We start from the raw sequence: 26,436 nt of genomic DNA on the forward strand, positions 1-26,436 counted from the left end.
TCTGAACGTCCTCTAATGTTCTCACTTTCCTACTTTGCAAGTAGTATCCAAGCGTTACGTCCAATTGGGTGACAAACTGACCCCAGCTTTCGGCATCTTTTCTACAAGTGTAGAACCTCCGCTTGTGTTCTTCAGCAGTCAATCTGAGCTCCGCGAGTACTAGCTCCCGAAATTCCTCGAAACTCAATACCGTGTCGACCGACCGGTTAGCCACGAGTGCCCGAGCTTTTTCAATCAGGAAGGGCATTATAATCGGCCCCGCGATGTCATTCGGGATCTCGCAGGCCCTTATATTTTCGGCGCTTTTGAACCATGCTGGAATGAGGTCTTCCGACTGTGGCACTGGCGCGAGGACTGCCCTTAGATCATCCGCGTGCCGACCCAATTTTTCCCTTCTGCTGCCATTTCCCGAGGTGCTCTGACCTCTCTGAATCAGCGTCTGGAGCTGAATTTTTAGCCTAAGAGCTTCAATCTCGAGCTCCTGCTCCCTCAAGCGCGCGCGACCCTGGCTGCTGTCACTCGCCGGGGTGTTAGCGCTCTGCCCATCCATAATCGTTACGTTCTCCGTGTCTTCACCGTCAGAGTCCGTGTCACTAGCGTTTTGGCTTCCCACGCGCAGCTGCTGTGCTCGGGTAGTGACTGACATCGCGTTCCCGGAGAAAACGGGAAAGGGCTTACCTGTGTTCTGCAGACTTCTTGTTCGTGCTGCGCTGGGTCGGTGTCTGTCTTTCCGCTGTCCACGTTCAGCTGGTGGCGGAAGGGGTGGGAGTCCCACCGGTGCTCACTGCGGTGCCCGTCACGTTCACCAGGCCGATGAAGTCGCCAGCCACAGATGCCGCCGAAGTCGCCGCGCTCCGCTCCGTCGGTCCGCTTCCTCGCGGTCAGCGCTGACGTGGAGCCTTGATTCCGAGGCCTCGCACAAGGGTATCGCCTCACTTGGACCTTGGTCCCCGGGGCTTCTCACCAAGATTTTGTGCCCGTCAACCTTGCGGAAGGTACTGCCTCCAACCGCTTTGCAGGAAGCCGCTCAGACGATCCTGGTCACGGCCCCAGTTAAACTTCTTGCCTTCCTACCGATGAGAACGGCGGTTAGCAGAACGAAGAGTACTTCAGGTCTTCGTCCGGCGACACGTTGCCGGTTGGGGCAGCAATTCCAACTTCTCAATGCAAAACTTATTTATTAAAGACGGGATTGAAATACAAGGTGGTGATGACAAAGCAGTTGAATGAAAAGGCTGATAAAAAAGGCTGTTAAAAACGGCCGAGCTTGAGACTCGGCGCGCTCGTCCCAAGTCGTCGTTTCCCGCGGGGTTTTAACCCCTTCGATAATTGGGCAGAGCTTGAGTAATCTAGCTCTCGCCCAATTTGGACCAATAGCAAAGCAATTGCATCGTATGTACTAGTGGGCGGAGCCCAGGGCTCGCCGGTCCGAGCCCAGTGGAATGCGCAGCTCGCTGCATGCGCATTCGATCCACCGGTTGCCACGCGTCGGGACAGAAAGGATTAGTGCCCGAGCCCAGTCTAATGCGCTGCTCGCTGCATGCGCATTTGATCCACCGGTTGCCACGCGTCGGGACAGAAAGGATTAGTGCCGCAGCTCACCCTAAGCGCGGGCGTCACGCCTCAACGTACATTCTTCGATTCCCCCCCCCCCCGGGCATGACCACTCCTGGTAACAGGTGCGGGGGGGGGGTCCCGTCGGCCCTGTGGGCTTCCACTTAACAATGATTTGAACGACGGAACATGGACATCCATGGCACTCAAGAACCAGCAACGATTCCGCCGGCGCGGCGTCGACAAAGAAGACGGACGCTCGCCGCCGGGCAGAGCCGCCATCGGTACGCCCGGCGTTGGGGACGAGGCCGCCGTCATTACTGGCGCCCAAGGCTACGCGAAGAAAGGCAAGCCCCTTGACTCTACCCATAGGAAGCCTTAGCCTCCCCATAGAAGAAGAAGGCCCCCGATCCCTAGGCTACCCGCAGAGCATTACAAAATTGTAATCAGACCGCAGTCTCCCCTTGACCTTCCCACCTATGGCGGAGCGCTACTGCCGCGAAGATTACCGACGACAACACCCTTACCGAAGATATCCTTCAGAAACACCCAGTAAACCACACCTTCACGATAAGCACGCCCAACGAGAAACGTGTGAACGCTTACCTCAACCTGCAAGCGTTCGTCATGGGGGAAAAGCAGTACCCCATCAAAGCTTACGCGCCTTCTCCGGATCTCTCGGTAAAAGGCCTCATCCACTACGAGTATTGTGGCGAAACGGACGCGCAGCTTGTTCATAACTACAACACCTACAACCCAGACTGGACTATCCTATCGGCAAGACGGTATGGGAGAACAAATCATATAATCATTACGGTAGCCGGAACGGAGCTCCCCCGACTACTCCGATACCCCGCACAAGACATAAAGTGGTCCTCTTTCTCAACCGAGTAGAGGGCACCGACAAGACATCTGCCCACAAACAAAACGAACCCGCTGCGTCAGGTGCGGAGAAGAGCACCCCCCACCACGTGAGGGACAACCACCAACCTGCGTCCCCGTTTGCATCGTCTCGCACAGAACCGGGAGCACCAGCTGCAAGTTCAAATTCGTCGAGCAGCAAGCCACCCAGAAACCCGACCTGGCCAGGAACGCCGACCAAAACGCCGGGCAGAGCGACACCTTCGGACGCCAATCGAGGGACAGAACCGGACAAAAAGAGACGCTGACCCAAGGCGACGAGAGGGAGGAGTCCTTCCCGCCGCTGCCACGAAGTAGAAGCAAGTGTGCTACACGACGCAGCCAGTCGCAAGACCTTCGACAGGACCTACCATCGTCCAGCCAGAAGCGGGACCCCAAAACCCCTGGACAAAGCCAGAAGAAAAGGCTCTCAAGTGGCAGGAAGATCCGGAGAAGCAGGCACTTCGCAATCAGGTGAGGGAGCAAGCCATTTTAATAGAACGCATGCAGTCCCAGATCAGTGAGCTAGGCAGTAAACTCGCGAGCCTCACGCAAACCGAACGCCACATTAAAAGCGCGACAACCGCTAATAACAGGTCTCAATCCCTCCCTCCTTCCGAAGGTGCGGGTATGGACATAAAACAACCGAAGGCTCAAAAAAGACAGTCCCCAAAAGACCAGCAAGAGGCCCAGAATCCCAAGAAGCGAATTGAAACAGACGGGGCGTCCCAACCGACGTCAACTTTCGCTGTTAAAGCCAAGCTAGCTCTCCAGCAGAATGAGAGGGTCAACAAACTGGAAGCCCGAGCAGATAGGCTAGACGCGACATGCACAGATATCGCCAAGAACCTACAACAGACCAGAGAAGAAATGATGGACGCCATCAAGGCATTACAAGCCCAAGTGAGCGCAATAGCGAGCGCCGTTACGCAGCTGACAGTGCCCCAACATGGCAACTCGTAATCAAGATATCATCATCTGGCAATGGAACTGTAGAGGTTTTCGAGGCAAAAAATCCAATATGCAGCTTTATATTCAAAACTTAGAAGTCAAACCGGACATTATTGCGATCCAAGAACCGATGGGACCCGTTAGTTTACCAGGATACAAAACCATATCACAAAAAAACATACCACACAAAGCAGCAATGACAGCCACGCTAGTGGGTAACCAACTCACGGCCATTCAACATGAATTCGACGATTCTCAAGCAGACTAAACGCTCACCGAAATTATTCCCGCCAGAAAGAGGCAGGGGAGCCTATACGTTCTTAACCTATACAGCTCCCCAAAAGGTCAATCCAGAGAAATCCCAGCATTACTAGAGTCCACCACGAAATTAGCCAAGAATGGGCAGCTAGTGATTAAGGGCGACTTCAACGCGCCACACGTAGAGTGGGGATACCAGAAGTCAAGCAAGAAAGGCAACATCCTCTGGAACAAAATCCAAGGATTAGGACTCCCGCTACTAAACGATCCTAGCACAGCGACCAGAACTGGCAACAGCGTTAGCCGAGACACCACCCCGGACCTCACGCTAGCCAGGAATGTGCAGAACCCCGCCTGGCGAAACACAGGCACGGATCTAAACAGCGACCACTACATCCTGGCCATTACGATTCGCACCGAGATTCGGAAGAAGGGCTGGAAGGTAACGAAATTTACAGACTGGGAAAAATTTCGGAAAGAACGGGATCAAACGGCCCCGACGGAAATCGAAGACATCCTAGATTGGGTTAAATCAATATGTAAGGATGTAGTGTCGCACACAAGCGAAATAACAACAGACGCCGCACAACCTAACCTCGATTCAAGATTGGCACACATGTGGGAGCAAAAAATAGTCTTATGAAGAGGTGGAAGAGACAGCGACTCAACAAAAGGCTACGAAGTCGAATCGCCCAACTCGAAAGAGAAATTGAACAATATGCGATAGAACTTACCCGGCAACAATGGTATCAAACCTGTGACAGCCTGAACGGACAACTGGGTACTAAGAGGGCGTGGCACCTGCTCCGCCACCTTCTCGACCCCACACAGTTCAAGTCGGCTGCGCTAGGACAGCTCGCTAAAGTCATCCATCAACACCCCGGGGACGAACACTACTTCTTGGACCTCCTCAGGGACAAATACCTAAATACCGCATACGACGGAGAAACGAGCCCACAGTATTTGGGACAACCAAATCCGCAGCTGGACGAGCCGTTCAGTGATGCAGAAGTCTGGGCAGCGCTGGGCCAGCTTAGAAAAACCTCAGCGGCAGGACCAGATCTGATTACGAATAAGGTCCACCGTAACCTGGACCTGAAATCTGTCACTGCAGTCACAGATTACTTCAACGTATGCTGGGAGACAGGAATCATTCCCAGCAGCTGGAAACATGCCCGAGTGACATTTATTCCAAAACCCAACAAGAAACTCAACGTGGACAACCTAAGACCCATTTCTCTCACATCCTGTCTCGGGAAACTCATGGAGCACGTGGTTCTGAACAGATTACGGGACTACACCGAAGACCACAACCTCATGCCACACTCCATGGTGGGCTTCAGAAGAGGACTCTCCACCCAAGACGTCATGCTCCAGCTATCACGTGACATACTCGACCCCTCCATTAAGAACACAAGAGCAATATTGAGCCTCGATCTCAAAAAGGCATTCGACAACGTGTCACACAATACCATTCTGAAACACCTAGCCGACCTCAACCCAGGCGAACGGGCGTACAATTATGTTAAAGCCTTCCTAGAAAATAGAACGGTGGAGATCACCGTTGGACCACTGAAATCCACCCCAATCAGGCTTGGAAACAGAGGGACACCACAAGGAGCAGTCTTGTCGCCCTTCCTCTTTAATCTGGCTTTAATCAACCTTCCAGACAGGCTCAACGCAATTCAAAACATCCATCACACTCTGTACGCAGACGACATAACTATCTGGACGAACCGCGGCTCCGATGGACAAATTGAAGATCTTCAAGCAGCGGCTGAAACGGTTGAGTTGGAGGCAAGGAGAGCCGGCCTCGAGTGTTCCCAACCAAAATCAGAACTCCTAATCGTACGGCGGAGCAAGAAACCTGAAGACAGGATCCCCATCAACATTACGATCCAAGGCAAAAACATAGATGAAGTGGAGAACATACGGGTCTTAGGACTCCACATCTCCAACACCTCCCGCAACACTGTAGCACTGGGGAGACTCGAAAGCTCAGTACACGGGGTGGCGCGCATGATCAGGTGCATCGCCAACAAGAGACGAGGCATGAAGGAGCACGACCTATACAAACTCCTTCAAGCATTCGTCATCAGCAAAATTACATATGCCTTCCCATATCTCCATCTCAAGAAAGGAGAACAAAAGATCGATACCCTAATACGGCATGCATACAAAACGGCGTTGGGCCTTCCTAAATTCACAGCCAACGAGAAACTCCTTGCCCTGGGAGTACACAATACCTTTTCTGAACTTAAGGAAGCCCACCTAACAACACAGACGGATCGACTCTCCAGCACTGCAGCGGGCAGAATCATCCTGGACAGACTTAGCATCGAAGGGGAGCCTATGGCGGACCATCCAGGCCCCGTTCCTAGCCATATCCGAAAAAAGATAAAAATATTACCTCTACCCAAGAACATGAACCCGCAAACCCAACAGGGTCGGCGGGAAGCAAGAGCCAGAGCTCTGCGTCGACGCTTGCAGAGTCTTCCAGACGTCATCTACGTCGATGCAGCCAACTACCAAGACAGCCCCCACAGATTCGCCATCTGTGGGGTATCTCATCCTCAGGACCCGGACCCGGCCACTCCACTCATTTCCGCTACAGTATTTACCAAGAACGCGGAAACCGCGGAAGAAGCTGCAATTGCAGCTGTTATTGCTTTTACGGACGCTACAACCATCGTTAGCGATTCCAAATATGCCATTGCGAACTTTGCCAAAGGCCGCATCTCACTCACGGCCAGAAATATCCTGGAAAATGTTAAAGATACATCCCCCCTCCGAGACAGTGACCTGGTATGGGTCCCGACGCACGCCGGAAACCCCGGAAACGAGGCCGCCAACGCACAAGCTCGAGATAAAGCCGGCCGAGCAGTAGACGGTCCGAACCCGGAGGCAACCGGTGAAGCGCTAACCTCCTATCACGACCACACCACCCATTTTAGACTCGCACGTAGGCAGTTCCCGCCGCCGCACCTCTCCCTGTCCAGGGAGCAGCAGGTGGCGTGGAGAAGACTACAAACCGACTCTTTCCCCAACCCAAATGTCTACTCGCACATATTTATTACAACCTCCAGCCATAACTGCCGCTTCTGCGGTGCAAAAGCTACTTTAGACCACATAATCTGGGACTGTAAAGCACATCCCCCACCCCCAGATCTCATGGCTGCTCCCTCACCTGACGCATGGCTTTCAGTAAAGATCAGCGACGACCGAGGCACTCAAGTCAAGGCTGTCGAATGGGCCTGTGCGGTACGAGACCTACATGGTCTGGACCTCACTTACTGACCACGAATCTACACTTTCTTTCAATAAAGTTTTTACTCACTCACTCACTCACTCACTACGACAGCGGAATGCTCCCTCGCAACGGCGGCTGTTTGTTTGGTGCTTGCAATTTGCTCGGAAGATATAAACCCAGTTTCGAGTAGACGACTCGTATTTTTGCTCTCTGGCTCGAACCCACCGTGGTTGTGACTTATGGCGCTGCGGTTTGGGTGTCACAGCTTCTGACTGTTAGGGTTGACACATTGATGCTAGAATGCGACTACCGCTTATAGCCATTTGAGCATTATTACTAGGATAACCCCCATACTATCTGCAACGGTAATCGCTAATACAATCCTGACGACCTTACGCTTAAAAAAACAAAATGACTCGGCAGGCTGTCGTAAGCCCTACTACACAGTAGACCAATGTCGCAGTAACAATCAGGTGACAGTGAAATGCGCCGAACATAGCCAACCCCTATATAGAGCCGTCAGAGATTGCGAGAAAAGATCTCACTCAGTCAGAACCTCGACATATATGCAGACATTACCAAGGTGTAGATTAGCCGTATGTGAAAATACTCAGACACCTACAGAAGCTTTACACCCATACTGTCCTCTATAAAAGAAACAAGAAAATCCCGATAAGGAAGCGTGTCGCCCAAGTAGACACAATATCTCCAATGGTATTCATCGCATGTTGACACGGGGTACTCAGAGACCTGAGTTGGGAGCTGTTGGGGACAAAAGTTAATGAACACCACAGTAATGTGCGATTTACTGCTGACAATGCCTTGCTAAGTAACTTAGTCGATGATTTGCAAACCATGACCAATAACTCAGACAAGAAAAGCTAAGTGATGGGTCTAAGTGATGGGTCTAAGAATACATATGCAGGTAATTAACGTAATCCTCAAGCGGGAATGGTGAAGTAGGGCAGATAATTTCTGCAGACGCGGACCATGAAACTGAAACAGCTACATGAATACAAATTGGGTCGAGAGTTCTTGGCAGATACTCTAAAATCATAAGTGGCGTGTTATAAATTTCAGTTTACCAGTATCTATCAAGGGAAAAGTATATAGCAGCTTTATAATACCGGTACTCACCTATGGGACAAAAAAGCGAGAAAGACTGAAATTAAATGGAGGACAGCGCAGCGTGGTATGCAATGGTATGCAAGGGAAAACGTTACCCAAGCATCACAGGTCATCGGCCCAATATAACAGGATAGTCCCATCCTGGTCCTTTGTAGGGCCAGCTTTGCCAATACAGTTCCAATGTTGGGCCTATTACTTAGCTCTTTGAACGTTCCCCAACTTATCAGCTGACAAAATGACAGCGTTAACACGATCCACTGGTCAACGCTGGCCAGACGTTCGCTAGCCAACATGAGTAAATAATGATTTCAGCTTTAATTTTTTTGAACGCTGCCAACAAACTTTCGAACATTGGCATCGAGCCTGCGAACATTGGAATGCAACCTCGCTCACTGGCAAATGAAACAGAGGCAAATCATTGGCCAAAATAGGTATTGAACACAGCATCTAGCTGTGCGAAATAAATGCGCACGTTTGAGCATTTTCAAGGCTTTCTCATTTCATTGCTATTTTAGTGACCGGCATTTTCTATGTACCATTATACCTAAGCAAACAAATAACAAGGTCCACAAAAATACGGCAGCCACGTTATGACTACATCAAACACTGTGAACAAGTCATTCAAAGGATTGCATTGGGCATATTTTCTTGAAGCAGTGTTTTGTTTTCCAGCTTGTTGCCTTGCTGGTGATTCAGGTTGGAAAACATAGATATACACGCTCTTGCGGCATGACTAAGCCATCCAATGAATGCGCTTCTTGAAGCTGTTCTCCAGCGACCTAATGCGTCTTATTGGAACTAATCGTCCCACTCCTCTTCTAAGCGAACTGCTACACTGCCTTGGAACTAATTCCTCATCCAGCTCTTGCACGAACAACTCTAGTACAATGAACCTGTTGAACCTGCATGATACCGTGATAACCAGCCTAATATTATGACCGTAAAGAGAGAAAAGAACTCAACAGAGCCCGTTAAGACACATTTTCTGAAAGCGGATGGGAAGGTTCCGCTCCCCCCCCCCTCCACTACACCGCCGTCTCAGCGCGCTTGAGCATGCGCAGCAGGCAATGCAGCAGACGACGCCGCTGCATCCAACGTTGGTAATGGCTGCGCCGCCGGCCTAAGACTCCCAGGAGACCTTGCGTAATAATGTGACTTCGGGCACACGCCTTGGTGTTCATCGCGGACAGTGAGGCCTCCTCCCATGTTTTATGACCATTGCAGGACAGAGTCGAAAATTATAAACATACCCAGTTTTACCAAGCACAATGTGCATGAAGATAAAACAAATTTTTACGAATAGATTTGTAATTGACGCGTAAGATCAGCACACCACGTTTTGTGCAAAATAGGAAATTAAAGTTACAAAATTTCTCATGGAAGAAGTGGCTCTGATTTCTGGCCATGATGCGCGGTTTCACAACCCTGATAAACATATAGAGAGCGAAAACAGCAAATTAAATGTGATAATTCAAACAAACGTGACTTCTTGCTCGAAGGTCAGAACTTTACTATCTCTAAATTACGAGCACTTTCCTAGCAAGCTTCTTTAAACAAAGCTATGGCACAGGTGGTAGCATAAACCCGTAATTAGCGTCTAAATTCGATATTTAAACTATGTTCTTTCTTTGCCGAATGAAGCATTCCATGCAAATAGGGCTCTAGTTCTGCAAAATGCGATGAACTCAGAAGACTGAGGCCTCATTTGTTTAAACAAAAAGTAAATGTAAACTGTATATCAGCATCGTTTCGCATGCCTGTAACATGCGAGACAAAACACTTACTTAGTCAAGGGTTCGACGAAAGTTCGTCTGGTTAGACTTTAGTAGAAATAAAGGTATTAGTCACTGACCAAGTCAAACTAAAAAATATTTTTTTTACCTTACTTGCAAACCACGCGAAAATTTCAGGCTGACAGTCCAGAGTTGTGGTTTTTCCAGTGAGGACCAAAATGGGCAGTATTATCTGGAAGAACACTGCGCATTTCCAGTGCCAATTTATGTACGCCTCCTATTTTACGAACCATAGAAAACGTGCTGATGTACTACAGATTTCCTGAGTGGCCTGCTGCCATGGACCGAGCTGTTCTGACTCCCGTCGTGCACGAACAGCGTATGACCAACATATTCACGAACACAAGAGGTGTACACCACATGACACTCCCCTTCTTTCCGCTCCCTGCTGATTGACACTGTGGTTGCAATGTTCAATGAATCCATCTCAGCAAACGAAATATAAATTTCTTGCCGTTCGGGCAGCACACCTTTCCGTAAAATGTCAACAAACAGGTCGCAATGAGCGTTAGTACATTCCAGTGCTTTTGTTCTTTTTTCTGGCGGAAGAAAAATAAAGCGGAGGGTATTCAAAGCAGCAGTTACTACCTAAACGATATTTAACGAATCTTAAAATAAAAGGACTGCGGTAATCACTGGTAGGATTTTGCGGGCCAGGCGACAGAGCTACGTCCACGCTCTCATGTGGCATTCCATTTCCTCGGGAGAAGTACGCCGACAGCTCAGCTTGTTTTCTCGTCGCGCTTGTTGTGATGTCAGGCGCCAGCCACCGGCCAGACTCGTAAGCCATGCGCAAGCTGCTGTAATGCATCGCACTATGGCGTCAAGGCGAGTGCGGCGACTTCGCAACTTGTACTGTGCGGTGTCAGTGAATATTAAAGAACCCCATGTGGTCGAACTTATCCGGAACCCTGAACTAAGGCGGCCCTGGTAGCCTAAGTCGCTGAGGAAATTCAATCTCTAAAGAAAGATGAACCAATTTTATACCAGTTTTTCTTTGAGTACTTAATGTCCGCTTCTGTTGTGTATGGCTTATTTGCTGTGAATATATTGAAACAAATAACTAATTATCTAAAGAGTTCATCATGCCGCAGCGCGCGGCGACTGCGTTCTCAAAGTAAGCGGCCGGGCTTCGCCTTCTCACATGACACCAGTCTTGAGTGTCTCTGCCAACCTTTCTTTCCATAGCTCGTTGCTTTGTCCTCAAGTTAACTTGAACCCTCTTCATTAGCCTGCACGCTTCTGGCCCAAAGTTGACGCTGGATTTCTAGCGTCAAGCACTAAATGTCGTAAATGATTGCATTTACAAAGCGCACTTTGTTTCCAATAACAAACAAATACGCAGTTGAAGAGCTGAGCTGCCTAACTTTTCCAGGAAACCACTTCACTGAATCGCCAAGCACGGCACGCGAAGCCATACAGTCACCTCACAAAACATCGCGACGGCGCTCTGCGCTTATCTAAAGACAGTTTAAACTTTTTGTTTTTTGCTCTCAAGGCACTGGTCAGCTTCGGCCTCAAGAAGTACAACTCAGTTGGCATTTTTCTTCTTAAAAACAACTCAACCTGCGTTTTTTTCGGGTAAGGTATGCGGTGTTAGATAAAAAAAGATAATAAATGAGCGGTAAAGTTTGTGCTGCGAGCTTCTTGTACTCCCCTTTTCTCTGTGCTCTAGCAACTGCTTGAACACTGCAGTCTCGGTTACCTCTACAGCAGGCTTCGCCGTCACGTTCGACAGCGCGTTGTACGGAGCGGTGCATGTGTGTTTTACCTGTGCACTATTCATTGGGAAAAAAATAATACAAGTGCACCAGGAAAATCACATCCGAGCTTAGTTTTACTTTCTCTTTGCGCAACAAAATCACAAAGCTAACTCCGTGGAGTTTTCCGCAATCCGCGAGACCTAAACTTTGGACCACAATGAAAAAAAATTGCACCCAGCTGCCTAGATATTTTTGTCGTCACTTCACGCGCAGCACAATGAGGCTATGGCTGTGATATTTCCTGCCAGTATGGCTTCCACGTAAAGAAAGAAAAAACAAAACATGACACATTTTGCTAGCTGTTCAAAACATGCAGGGGTTTATGTCCCGAAACTTGACGCATAAAAACATGAAAACTGAAATTTAGTTATGTGTTCTGTCTTCAGTATCCATACTGGTTTCGGAGTGCCTGGTGGAATTCCTTGACGTTTGAAAATGCACACTATTCAACAGAAGTCACGCGTGTTGCCGAATTTTGAAAAGTATATAAAAAAGTCTACCTTCAATTCTTTTCTAGCTTTCAGAAATGATGCTTCAGAAGATGCCCAATGGCATGCTTAAAAATATAGTGCAGTATTTTTGTATTTCCAGACTTAGAGTATTGAATGTAACTTGGTTAGCGGGATTGCTGCTACTAGAGCAGCGGATTAGAAGAGTCGAGTCCCAACTTCCAACGACCAAGAGGTCAATCTTTCAAAGACAGGTCTTGCACTAATATTGCGGCTAAAACTATTCATTTTTCTTTAATTATCTTCACCTGGGCTTCCTGTCCAACTGCTAAAACAGCCGCGCTCTCTCTTCGACGCCTATTAGTACAACGCATTTGAGAGTGTTGTGCCGTTCCTTGTGTGTGCTACGAAGGGCCTCGTTTCGGCGGGCCTGGCCCCGTGACAAGACGGCGGGCATCATCAATTACCGAGCCATACTCGTTGAGAGCGAACGACGAAAACGAAGGGGTTTAAGCACAACCGGACCCCCTTTCCATAGTGTCGGCACGTGTCGAACGCCGCCGCCGCGGGGAGACGGGCGTTATCTTCCCCCAATTGTCGTGACCGTGCCGTGGACAAAGGGCCTCGTTTCGGCGGGCCTGGCCCCGTGGCAAGACGGCGGGCATCATCAATTACCGAGCCATACTCGTTGAGAGTGAGCGACTAAAACGAAGGGGTTTAAGCACAACCGGACCCCCTTTCCATAGTGTCGGCACGTGTCGAACGCCGCCGCCGCGGGGAGACGGGCGTTATCTTCCCCAATAGCCGTAACCGTGCCGGGGACAAAGGGCCTCGTTTCGGCGGGCCTGGCCCCGTGACAAGACGGCGGGCATCATCACCAACCCTCCCGAGCACATCCCATGACAAGGGACCACTTTCCCGGCCTTTTAGTGACCTCGCGTTCCGGCCTTGAGTGGCGAGTGTCACTTGATGGAGAACGAAGGTCGGTGACCCGCGGGAACCGTCAGCGGGCCAGAGACCGTCTACCACAGCCGACGCTACCTCGACGACAACCTTCTTTCCCTCGGACTCAACACGTGACGGGGGCCAGACCATAAGTGCGGTGGTGTGTTTGTGCGCCCAAGTGAAAGCCCTAGGCCCTTCCCACTCCGGCGTGGGCGTCCTCAACCTAGGGAATGTGCGGATAAGAGGATATAAAAATCGACAAGGAGTACGGAAGAGAGAACGCTGAGGACGACATCGTTCGCCAAGTGGGCCTTCAGCGCCGAAGCCCGACGGCGTGCAGCTTCTGCCAGCAACCATTCGAGCTCAACTCCGGAGGCCCTCCATCGTCCCCATGAAGTCGGCGGCACGTAAGCTCGGACACCCCAGCCTCTGATGTATAATCATGTATAATTATTGAATATATCTGTTTCTTTAAACTGAGCCATACGGCGTCTCTTTGCCTCTCCGGGGGGTCGTCACAGTGTGTTACCAGCGCTAAGCCGTCAAAATAGAGATGCTAAGCTAAGATCCCCGGTCTTCATCGTGTAGGAGACATGTCAACAGCACGTCGGGTGAAGCCTTGAACTTTGCGCTTGAGTGAATGCGGCGTGTAAGAGAGAGGTTTGGAATGGCTCTAAAGCGTTACTCTTTCGCTGTTTCTGTCTCGCAGCCCGAAGGGGCGAGTAGCGAAAGTGTTGGCTACTACACTACTGGCTTGCTTTCATGCTAGTTACCCGGCCACAGTCAGTCGCCCGATCACGAACACAGCCGGCGCTTTGATTCACTACCGTCTCGTGCCTTCTGTTGATTTTATGGTTGAGTAGTATAGTCTAAATCGCTTGTAGTCCGTAAATTATTAATCCGTAAGCACTGTATGGCCATGTAGGCAGTTTCGGCGTGGACTACATAATCTCGATCCTAAAACGGAGGAACTAGCTGGTATATCGTTAAAGGAATAGTATCGTCGGATAAAGCATCGAAAGAGGATGTGCAAGCGACAAAATGGGCAGGCTCAATGCCCAACGACCAAGCCGTCTTTAAGGGTCTTTCAAGGCAGAGAGCCAGCACAACGTATAGTGGTGCAAAGCGGCGGCCGGGTAAATATGGGCGGAATTTCCCAAAGGCCCAGACGAGGGCTAAGCACTAACAATCGGTAATTTAATAATTCCGCTCCGGGGCAGAAAGGAGGCGGCTGGCGTAGGCGATGACACGGTGCTGTCCGGATTGTCTCTGAGAGTGGACAGCGCCAATGCCGTAGCCACTGGCGTCAGTGTGGACTTCAGTGGGAGAGGTCACATCGAAGAGTGCCAGGACTGGCGTGGTAGTATTCTTCAATATAAGATTGGAAAACGCTTGTACTTGGTCGAGTACCTATATGAAGGTGGGGTCTCTTTTCAGGAGGCCCGTGAGGGGGCAGGCGATGTCGGCGAAGCCTTCAATAAATCGACGAAAGTAGGAGCATGACCCTAAGAAGTTTCTGACGTCGTTACAAGAACGTGGCTGGGGAAAGTCTTTGACGTCTCGGATCTTGTCAGGGTCAGTGTGCACCCCCGTGTTGTCTACGACATGGCCCAAGATTGTGAGCTGACAGCGCGCGAAACGGCACTTAGACGAGTTGAGCTGCAGGCCGGCATGACGAAACAGGGAAAGGATCTGGGAAACGTCAGCGAGGTGAGAGAAAAATGTGGGCGAAAAGCCAATTACGTCAATGAGATAGCACAGGCAGGTGGACCACATAAAGTCTAGCAAGAGGGCATCCATCATGCCTTCGAATGTTGCTGATGCGTTTCATAATTCTGAAAGGCATAACTTTAAAATGATAAAGGCCATCAGGGGCCACAAAGTCGATCTTCACACGGTCCTGGTCATCTACAGCAATTTGCCAGTAGCCGGAGCGAAGGTAGATGGATGAGAAGCATTTGGCGCCATGGAGGCAGTCAAGCGCGTCCTGGATACGTGGCAGGGGGTACACATCTTCTTTAATGATTTTATTCAAGTGGCGATAATCAATGCAAAAACGCCAAGAGCCATCCTTTTTCTTTGCAAGTATGACGGGTGAGGCCCAGGGACTGTGTAAGGGTTCGACAATGTTTTTCGCGAGCATTTTAGTAACTTGCGCATTAGTAACTTCCTGACGCTGGGCATTAAAGACTCGGTAGGGGCGGCGGCGGATAGGAGGGCCATCGCTGGGTTCAATGCAGTGCCTGACGACGAGAGTTTGACCGAACGCGGTGTTGTTCACATCAAAAATATCCGAAAAATATTCGAGAAGGGTACGTAGCCGGGCAGTTTGGCCGGGGCGGTGGTCGATGGCAATCATGGTCGTGAAGGCGTCTGTCGACAGTGGAGACTGACGGCGCGGGGCGGCGGTGTCTCAAAAGGGGTGGCGGCCAACTTAGCGGCGTGGCAAGTAGCGAGACTGGCCAGCGTAGCCGCGCAGATGCCGGGCGGGAGAACATGAGAAGAGACGCCGAAGCTGAGGAAAGGCAGAAAGAGGGCGTTGGCTTGGATGGTGGCGATGGTATAAGGTAGAGCAATGTACGGGTCAGCAGGAGATCAAGTTTGGCGTAACGAGATAGTCGCCATCGGGAACTGGGCGAGATATGGTCAGTGGAACGAAAGAGGCGTTTCGGGATGACAGGCGAGCATATTCGGTACTGAAAAGTCACAGTGATACATCGACTGGGTCTGAATCCAGCAGTGGAAGTTCGAGGTGCAGGATACCCTCCGAGAAATCAATGACGGTAGAATGTTCAGTCAAAAAATCCAGGCCGACGATAAGGTGATGGGAACAGGTGGTCAGCACGGTGAACTGAACCGGTACACTCTGGCCGGCAGTAGTAGCGCGCGCGGTACACATACCATCGACAGCAGGCGTGCCACCATCCGCGACACGCACACGGGACATGGCAGTCGTGAGGACTTTGCGGAGGCGTCGGCCGAGGGCAGCACTCATCACTGATACATGAGCACCGGTGTCAATCAGGGCGCGCACAGGAACACGGTTGATAGTGACGTCCAGTAGATTCGGTCGAGTGGCCGAGATAGGATGTGTGGTCCGGGTCGTTGATGCAGCGTCACCTCCGGGAACTGCATCATTTAGTTTCCCAAATGGGAGCGGCTGTTGGAAGGCGACTGGGGGGAGCGAGAGCGGCGGCCCTGCGGCGACGGAGAGCGGGAGAATCGGCATGGAGGGGGAACGGCTGCTTCAGAGGGTTCAAACGGCACTCGGGGCGAGAAGTTGCGGGACTAGGCGGGACTGTAGAAGGAGGGGAAGTCGTTGCAGGGCGGTGAAGACCAAGGACTGCAGGAATGTCGAGCGATGTGGCCAATGGGAGAGCAGCGGAACCAGATGGGGCTGTCGTCTGCCGTGCGCCACTCATTGGGATTGCGGTAACGCGGCGGAGAACAACGATAAATGCGCCGAAAAACAGAGGGAGGTGGCGGAGGGATTGCCGGGCTTCTGAAGTCGCACACTGCCGGAGGAAGGTTCACGTGAGCGAGTCCCTGCCGCACGACGGCCTGAATCAGCGACACGGCGGGTAGAGAGTTATCAGTTACAGGGGGACGAGGCATCACAGGGGCAAGGGCTTCCAGTTCACGGCAAACAATCCGGGTGACAGTTTCAGCAACGGGGACATTATCGGAGGATGCGTGCGACGGTAATCGCTGTTCCTCGCAGGAAGAGGCGGAAGCCGTATTAGAGAGCCGAGAGAACTCCTGTGGTATTCGGCGGTTTTTAACCTGCTCGAAGCGACGGCATCAGTTGCGTAGCGAGAAAGTTTCTTCAGGGGGGGGGGCGGGGTGGGCTTATGTTGCAGGGCGGCCTCCTCATAGAATTCGTAGAAAGATAAAACGCAACAATAATAACTGCGTTGCTAGTGCCATTGACAATGCCATTGTGTATTGGGTAACGCTACGCGCTGCCTTGTCAAGTGAAATGTATTCTTATAAATAAAAGAATGTATTCTTATGTCTTAAACATCTTGGTAGACATGATTACAAAACTGAGCAGGGGACAAGACACAGGAGAAAAGCAAACAGGACGAGCTCTTCCTGCTTGCTTCTCTTCTGTGTGTTGTCCCCTGCTGAGTTCTATGTCTTGTAATCATGTCATACCAACTATCCCCTTATAGTTCACTCGTGGCAGACATAACTGATACCAATGCTTCCATGTTTTTGCGTTTTTAATAAGTAAAAAAAAATATCACACGAAGTCTAGAACTATATCGGTCCGGAACCATCAAAGCAATGCATGCCGCTGATACAAAAAACGTAAAGCCCATGAAATTATCAAGTAGAGGACAAATACTTTAATGAAGTTTGTCGTTCAAGAACCTTTACATTTTTGTACATATTCAACGGCCAGGGAAAAATCTCAATGACGCTGTGCTTAGTCTAAGTGTACTGTGCAGCAGCAGCTGTCACCGGTCATGCATGTATTGCGAGTAATTGCACCGAATTTTTATCGCAATAGCGAGCCTTCGGTAGGCCCTTGAAAGTTTGCGCTAGGATGGGGTCGCTTGCGTTACATGACTCCAGGCGCATGGGCGTTGCCACGAAATTCAACCCGAGTTAGCAATGTCTGCGCCAAAATATCTTTTCTAGTCTGAAAAAGACACTGCAGGGGACAAAGTCCAAAATGACTTCCGACGCCGGTGGTTGATTTTGTCACCGATGCGTGAAAGTTCAAAAAATTTTGGGGAGGCGGGTAGGGCTGAAGACCCATAAGCCCCCCTCCCTCGTGGTTACGCCCCTGGACGGCACTCGTTTATGATTGTACCCACTGTAGTACAGTCTTTGCAAGCAATTAAAGTAAAAGCGTCATCGGCAATCTCTTTCAGAACATGGCCCACCTTGTCGGACTCGGTCAAGGCGGCGTCAACTTTGTGGCAAAGCGCCAAGACATCTTGAATATATGCGACATAACTTTCTGTTGACGACTGGGCGCGCGTCGAGGGCTGGTTTCTTGCAGAGAGCTTCCGGTCATCGCGTCCGTCAATCAAAGTACCGAGCTTTTCTTTAAAAGTGTTCCAGCTTGTCAGTTCGTGAGTTTCGTACCAGACCCGGGCAGTGCCAATAAGATAGAAGATAGCATTTGCTAGCATCACGGTGGGACCCCACCAGTTATAGGTGCTCACTCGTTCGTACATACTGAGCCAGTCGTCGACATCGGTGCCGTCGTTCCTAGAAAAAGTACCGGGGTAACGGGGAGGAGCCATTACCACGAAGGGAGCTGTAGGAGTGGTTCGTGACTCGCCGGGTGGAGCCATGATGGCCCGGCCTGACGACCACTTCGGACCTGCGTGGCAAGGATATCGTCTACCCAGCGCCACCGCCAAAGATGTTACGTGGCCCGAAGTCTAGACAGGCAAAAGGACGACCGGAGCACAAGGAACAGATCACAGCGAACACCGACCGGATCGCGCGCACACACCGGACACTTCCTCTACGTCGTCCTTACGAAGATTATCCGTTGCAATATTTTTAAACTTTCTTTTCATGTGTATTCCAGTTTCCAGCTCCCTGGGTATAGTCTGTAAAGTGCTTGCTTGCTACCGTTAAACTGTTTTCCTGCTTAGATAACTCACTGTTTTTGTCATATTGTTAATGCTCAGATTTTTTGGATCGTCACTGTCGTTTCCCTGCGCTTTACTAACTTCTCACTTTATTGTGGGGGCTCATTTGAAAAGCGTTTTTGTTGTCAATGTATTGTGCCTTTCGACCATCGGTGCCACGATTTTTAATCCAGTGTGTAGGAGGCGTCCTTTGTATCCCTGTTTTAACCTCTAATCACGGGCATATTTACCATAAAATCACTGCTAATATCCCAAATAATTATTACTAATATCGTTAAAATATCAAATAATATCACTCTTTAAACAATACTACAATTAATCAGAGTCGTCGACCTTCGACGGAGTGCAGCCTGTCAGCGAATATCCATCACTGCTCGTCTCTAGTCTTGCATAAGAAGTACAACAAGAACAGAACAGATCATTTACACCAGAACGCTGAGTGTGCTTCCGAAAGAAATTCAAGAAACAAAAAAAATGAAATAGAAAGCAACAATCCTGCATCCCCCTGTTCTATCTGTCTCTGGTCATTGCTGTAGAGCTGGCTGGTGCCCATGACATTTCATAATGAGTGCATCATGAGCCTAGCAAGCACAGTAAAAGCGTGCAGTACCTCCAGCGTCTCTGAGTAGTTGCCTCAGAAAACTTAGTGATCCGTTCTGCTCTTTTACGCTAATTTTTCTTTCTTAGCGAAGTCTTTAGATTAAACTCTTAAAGTGGTTACAGCAATGTGCGGCAAACTTTTCCCGGTTTTCCTTAGGCTCCCAAAGTGTGTTTCAATGCGGCAGTGTACATTTTAGTGGAATAGTTAGAAATAAAGTCTCCGGCTGTAGGAGGCTGAATAAATACTGACAAACACTGACAGCCGGCGGGATTAGATCGAAGTCGACCTGTTGCAGTAGCTTCACATTTTTTCATGTGGTTGCCAAGACAGAGTCATCCTTCAACTGTTGTCCACAACACAGAGTGAAGTCCCAGTCACTCTGCGGAAAAAGTCGGCGAAGCCGTCCGACAAAACAGTGGTTTCGTCGAGTTTGCGATCCTGTCACACCGCATAATCACGAAAAATTTAAAAACGTGTCGCTGTCGCCCGCCACCATAGGTCGGCCACATGTGCGCCAATGTGCAGAAATTCCGTCATACGAGAAAAAAATTAGGGCGGATTAGCTCAGTTAATCAAGGAAATACAAAGTGAAAGCTGTCGGAGTTCAGTGTGTTCATTGGCGTTGCCAACGTTCTAGGCACCGATGATTTTGAGGAAAGGAAGGGCGCATAACTGGCTCTCTGGGTCAGTGGATGCCTCAATCGCGCTTTGAGCTACGTGGCGGTGGTGATAGAAAGAGATGCGGCCTGCATGCATTAGCGCTGACAACGTTAGTGCAGACACGCGGCATTGCACCAATAAGCCGCAGCGTAAATTGGGTGACCAACCTCTCGCGATCAACCATTGACTACCGGTGGCTGAGTGGTTACGGCGCTCGGCTGCTGGCCCGAAAGACGCGGGTTCGATCCCGGCCGCGGCGGTCGAATTTCGATGGAGGCGAAATTCTAGAGGTCCGTGTACTGTGCGATGTCAGTGCACGTTAAAGAACCCCAGGTGGTCGAAATTCCCGGAGCCCTTCACTACGGCGTCTCTCATAGCCTGAGTCGCTTTGGGACGTTAAACCCTCATAAACCAAACCAAACCATTGACTACCACCTGCCAGAGTGGCAGGGTGGGCACGCTGCGTAACTGTGTGCAGAAGGCACTCAACGTTAGAGACGCCAAGCTCCATCTGCTCGACTAGACCACGTGGTCAGGGAGCAGCCGTTCCGCGGGAGCGGAGCCCCAGCGCAGCTATGGCGGAGACTCTGCACAGCGGCGCAGCTAAGTAACGTGATGGATTGCTATGCAGTGGCGCAGCAAGGACGTTCACGGTCAAACGGCAGCCCACAGCGAAATCGGCGCCGCTAGGCCAGTAAAACTATCGCTTGAGAACAGTTGCGCCGCGTTCCCCGCTGCCTCTGGTCTTGCTCGCGTGCTCTCCTCCGTGCGCGATTGCTGCGTGTGCTCAGCCGCTGAAATTGGAGACAAGTTGCGTTGCCGTAGCAGCTGGTGGTTTTGCAGAATGTCGGACGAACTATCACCGTGCACAGCTACTGCAGCAGTAACCTTGCTGCTATGCTGCCTCGTAATTTCTTACTCGGACGACGAGCCCCCACTAGTGAAGAAATCACACTCCAAATGGGTGATGCCCGCTAAGGATGCCTGAGCAAGGTACTTTCGAAAACTTGACGCGAGAAAACTAAACACGGGTTAAATGCGTCTACATTATGTGTCCTGTGGGTACTTGTACGCATCTCGTATTTTGTGCTGCTATTTAACAGTGCGTTATCAATCTGGCCGGTTTTGTGCCCTACGGAAGTATACTAATAGGACGTATAACAATAATTACACGTCACTACAAATCACGCCGCAATATCGGCAGATTCGTCGCATTTTTTTCTGCCCTGTCGGATTAAACAAAATTATAATTATACGCATCATTCTTGCAATGAAATGGGAAGCCTTTAAAATTATTGTCTTTGCTATTTCAAGGACAGAAGGCAACACTGCTTTCTTATTCATTTCCAGATCAAAAAACACATCTCAGGTAACTCGCGCTCACAGGTGAAATCCGTTTCCAACTTGGTTGCGATCTCTTGAAACGAAGACCCCTTCAGAGCACACCCATGATATTTTGGGTCGTTTATATCCCACTGAAAGCGCCTCTCTTCAATCATAGCGATCAGGTCACTTTCCTGGAGGCACAAGAACGGCGGTGGCATGTTCACCCGATCAACTGGCACACTCGTCTACCGGCTCCCGCACGGGTGCTTCTCGCGGACAACGCCGTCAAAAAACTGCTGGAGCTCGCGGCCAGGCAGTCTCTAAACAAGGTACAAAGCATTCCTTTTGGCGTCCTGCAAAGCCGCGTTCGTAAGGGGTGCATGCTTGCGCAAAAAATGCGTTGGGGATCGTTGGAAACGTGCTTCTTCACAGCGGCCGCACCCGCCAGCCGGCGGTGGCCATTGTACCCTGGCCGTTTGCATGCGCCCGCCTGCAAGACGCCGTACCGCGGCGCGCAACATTGGGATTGAAGGAATCGCTTTTTTTGCTTTTTTTTGCACCACGTCCACGAATGCTGTCTGCTTATTGTTCGGGCTCCCGAAAGCTCTCATACTAAAGTAGCACCGCAGCATACTGTGTTGTTTCCCTACCGTTCGTGCAGTGTGACGAAAAGTGTGCAGTGCGGAACAAGTTGGTAAGGCAACTTTTTGGCAGCTCGCCAGCGAACGTGTTTGGTTGATGCACGCTGTTGTCTTCCCGCAGTTTGACAGGGGCTTTTTTCCTTTATTGTCACAAAATTGGGCCCATATTTGAAAAAAACTAGCGCAGCGGGGTACAATCGCGCCTGCGCGCGTCATGGAGAAAACGAACAGGGAAGGATGAACCCCGGATATCGTTTACCCTTAGTCCGTTCGATTCGCCTGCACTACCTGAACTAGTTCTCTTCGTGCTGCACTTCGCCATTCGTTTCACGAGCGCAGCCTAGCGCCCTCTGCACGTCACCGTTAGTTTCAAGCAAGTGCAGGCGTCGTGCAGGCCTAGTTCAGCTAAACACTGCACTTCCTCGGCAGGCAGGGCCGACTTCATGCAGTAGTTCAGCAGCAGACAGCATCATGGCAGAAGACGACGGCGGCATGTATGCGATGGTGGATGGCGTTAACAGGTTCATTATTCCTGTGATTGGTGAAGATTGGTGTTGGTTCGGCCAGGTGATGACGGACGAGCTGATGTTGTTCAAAAAGCCCAAGGCACTTTCGATGCACGTTTGCACAGACCACCCAGAAACATCAAAACGGTCTGCTATAGAGCACATGTTGTATTGCGTGCCCAAGTAACTCAGAACAATGAGGCACACTTTCTCCGGGCTTTTTTGCGGACGGCCTCCCATTGGGTGCGGAAAAAATGTCGACATTTTAAAACTACCCACCTGAGAATCTCAACTGATGTGAACGTTATCTGAACTGTCGTGAACTGGTGCGCTTCGTGCAGGCCGAATCGAACGGACCTCTTCTATGTGCTGCTGCTCTTTCCACTTTGCTCGCTGGCGCAGCGTCATAGGGAACATGGCCTCGTGCGCCGTCGATTGTTCCAGAATGTTGGAGTACCATCTACACATTGCCGACGGAGAGGGCGTAGCCTTGACCGCTCTCAGTGATGCCCTCTCCCCACTCTCTCGCGTCGACGACGGCGCACCGCTAGAAGGACCCGGAAAGTTCTCGAAGCCGGTTTTCGCGCTTGACCAATGGGGTCGCGCACCCGGCGCCAAAGGGAGAAGGAAATTTTAGAGTTGATTCTGTGTGTATGTGCGCGCCTGCCTTAGCGTGAAGAACGAACAGAAGCGGAGCGCGCATACATATGAAGGGCGTTGACCACAATCTTGCAGCCCGATCCGCTGTTGAAGACTCGGAGAAGCGCGCCCCATCGACTCCCGGGGGAACATCACTCGCCCAGCCAAGGACCAGCGAGGCAGCGTGCGCCAACCTGCAGGACGCCTCCGTCTTGTTAATAAAGTCGTCGAAATGTCGCAGTGCGTGCTGAACACTGGCTCCCTGACGCTGTTCTAACGCCGAACATCAGCATGCTTCCTCGCAAGGATTGCATACTCTCTTTCAAAAGCCCTTTCGGGCTCTTCCTCTTTCCTCTTCCGCTCTCTAGCTCATTCTCCTCGTTCCCTTTGTGACTCTTTCTCTGCGGCTTCTCTAGCGCGCTGTCTTTCTCTCTCTTTTTCTTCTCGAACCTCTTTCCATGTTTGGTCCACCCACTGAACAAGTTAAGCTCCCTACATACCCGTATGACGGCCTAGCTCGTCTATTTCCTTGAGATTTATTCTCAACCTGAACACATCAGATGCAGAACATAACCTCTGCTCTGTGAACATCACTAACCGCTTCAGCGAAATACCTCACAATACCACCCTGCTGCTCAACCCTCCATTACGACCACTTCGTAAACTTCTTTCGACTTTTTCTCCGTTCTCTGCGCTTAAAACTCACCAAACGTCGTGTAGCGGACGCCAGAATGTCACTCTCTTCGCGCACTTATGCGTGGACTCGAAGGGCCGCTGGTGAAACTCTCTCACGAGAGAACCCTCGCCCGGAGGTCCCAAGGACCACAGAGCAATGTCGTCCACGATATAAAGTTGTACAAACTTGGCCGGTTGCCTGTGAGTAGAAAGCCCGGCAATACCGACATCGTCACATCGAACAGGAGCGGGGACAACACCGACCTCTGCGGCATGCCTGGGCCCATGGGCGGCGCTGAGAGAGAGCCCCAGCCACGAGCACGCAAGTATCCGCGCGTTAAGGAAGCCCTGTCCATAACGCAACAGACGCCATCCTATGCCCGCCTCTAACTGCCCCACGACAATTACCGCACGGTGGACGTTGTTAAATGGACTCGACACATCTAGCAGCAAAAGCAGTGGAATACTTGCTGCGCCGCAGCACGTGCTCAAGTGCGCAGACAACGTCCGCGATTTAATCTGCCGCGGAGCTCTTCCCACGAAAGCCTGTCTGATGCTCGTCAAACAAGTCCGCCTCTGCGGCACGCGCATGCAACCGCTGGAGCGACATTTTATTTATAAGCTTACATGCCGCCGACGTTAGCGCCACTGGCCTGTATCCACTGAGCTCCGTGGACGAGCTGCCTGGCTTTGGTATCGGTCAGTGACCGCGGTGCGCCACTCCTCAGGTATCCCTCCGCGTCCAGGTTCCGCAGCATTTGATAGGTAACCCCGTCGGGCTCGGGCTCTTTTTTTTTTTTTTTATTCGAGAAGTGTGCCATGAGGCATAAGTTGAAAAAGGAAAGGGGGGAAGGAATGCACGGGATTGAAAGTTAAAAGAAGGAGTGAAGAACCGTTGCGCTGAGGTAGTCGCAGAGGTTGTTAATGAAACGGTTGTCCATTGTCCACTTCACGAAGTCACTTTCGCGGTTCCACCGCAGGCCAACCTCCCTGAGGAGCCGTTTTCTGATAGCAGCCGTCGCTGGGCACGTCCACAACAAGTGCCGCACATCACATATGTCCGGTGCAGCGCCACAGTGAGGGCACCTGTCAGGTGCTGGCAGATCTTTGGCACGCCACCGATGACGGACAGATGGTGTCAGAGCCGCCCCTGCCCGAATCCGGCGCACGGATACCTCCTCCTGCCGAGTAAGACTACGGGGGAGAGGGTGCGAACACGGAGGAATTAGAGCGCGTGTTCGCTGGCGCAGAACTTCGGAATCGGAAACGTGGGACAGGAACGGATCTGGGGGAAGAGGGGAAGGTGGCGGATCGTCTAATGTATGAAGATGAGTCATAGCATCCGCTTGAATGTTATGTGGATCCTGGGCATGGCCGCGAATCCAGTGTATGCGCACAGGACATGGATACTTTGCGCAGAGCACATGAATAGATTGTGAAATCTGGAACGTTCGTCGAACAGCCTTCAGCTGTTTAAGGGCGGCGCGGGAGTCGGTGTAAATGTGAACTGTGTTGAATGTTGGAACGAGCGGAAGGGTAGCAATGGCATTGTAAATGGCTTGAAGTTCCAATGCCAGGGGAGTGCACGTATCCGCAGTATACGTCGCGCGAGAGTTGAGATGCGGATGAGATGGACTATACACAGCAGTAACTCCCCTCTCTGCAGAATGAGAGGCATCCGTGTATAATATGCACCCTTCAGGCAGATACGCTGCTGATACCGACGGGGAAACAGTGGGGCGATTGTCAGTGAGCTGGCAATAGGACCACGGTGGAAGTGTCTTTAAACGATGAAGTTTGAGAGACTGTTTTCGAGCTCTATTTGCCACCCGTTGGTCGATGATCTCACTGAGTGTATTAAGTTGGGCGAACTCCTGTAGCACAGGTATGGGTGTTAAACGAGGCAGATATGTTATGACGCGCATAGCCTCACGATTGATAGCTTCAAGGGAGTCCCACTGTCTGCGGGTGAGACGTTGAAATTGAGCCTGATATACTATCCGTGGCTGAAGGATAGAGCGCACAAGCTGGCGGGCCGTATGAGCACGTGCGCCACCAGAGCGCATAGCTATGCGACGAATCAGACCTAGAGTAGCGTGAGCCGATTTACGGGTGGCTGTCAGCCACGGGGTGCCAGTCGCAGATGTATGGAGGAGAAGACCAAGAATACGAACAGTTTCTACCTGAGGAATCAGAGAATTATGTACCGTAAAATTTAAAGGGGGAGCTTTCCGTAAGGCGGCTTTATTTCCAATTCGAATGAAACATGATTTAGTAGGAGAGAGTGTTAGACCCAAAGGTGGGAGGCGAGATGTCAATACATCCAGCGCGTGTTGAAGGACCGACTGATGAATAGACGCATCTGGATGACAGCACCACAAGGTGATATCATCGGCATATGCAAGCACGCGGATAGAAGGGATGGTCTCTAGGGCTCGAACCAGAGGAATTAAAGCCACATTAAATAATGTGGGGGCGAGAACGGAGCCCTGCGGCACTCCTCGATTGGAAGTGAAATTACCAAAGGGCTTTCCGTGGACACGCACGCTGAAGGTTCGATTTGCTAAAAAGGCGTGAATGGAGAGGAGGAACCGGTGAGGGAGACCAAGAGTTTGAAGGGAGGCAAGAATGGCAGAGTGAAGGATGTTATCATATGCCTTTGTTATGTCTGTAGCGATTACGGTTCGTACAAGGTGACTCTGTGGAGAGTGGTCAAGCACGTCAGCAGCCAAAGTAGCAAGGCCGTCCTCCGTTCCAATATGTGGGCGGAAACCAATTT

General features: G+C 50.8%; 1 long non-coding RNA gene across 1 annotated transcript in view; it reads left to right on the plus strand.

The window, feature by feature from the left end:
• LOC144119326 (uncharacterized) overlaps positions 1-26,436 on the plus strand; it is a 65,043-nt gene that overhangs the window by 24,932 nt on the left and 13,675 nt on the right. The window contains exon 2 of the long non-coding RNA XR_013312332.1: positions 21,379-21,525. This is a non-coding gene — a long non-coding RNA (uncharacterized LOC144119326). The remainder of the gene's footprint in view (positions 1-21,378; positions 21,526-26,436) is intronic.

This window comes from Amblyomma americanum, chromosome 2, assembly GCF_052857255.1.
Source record: "Amblyomma americanum isolate KBUSLIRL-KWMA chromosome 2, ASM5285725v1, whole genome shotgun sequence".
Taxonomy (NCBI): domain Eukaryota; kingdom Metazoa; phylum Arthropoda; class Arachnida; order Ixodida; family Ixodidae; genus Amblyomma; species Amblyomma americanum.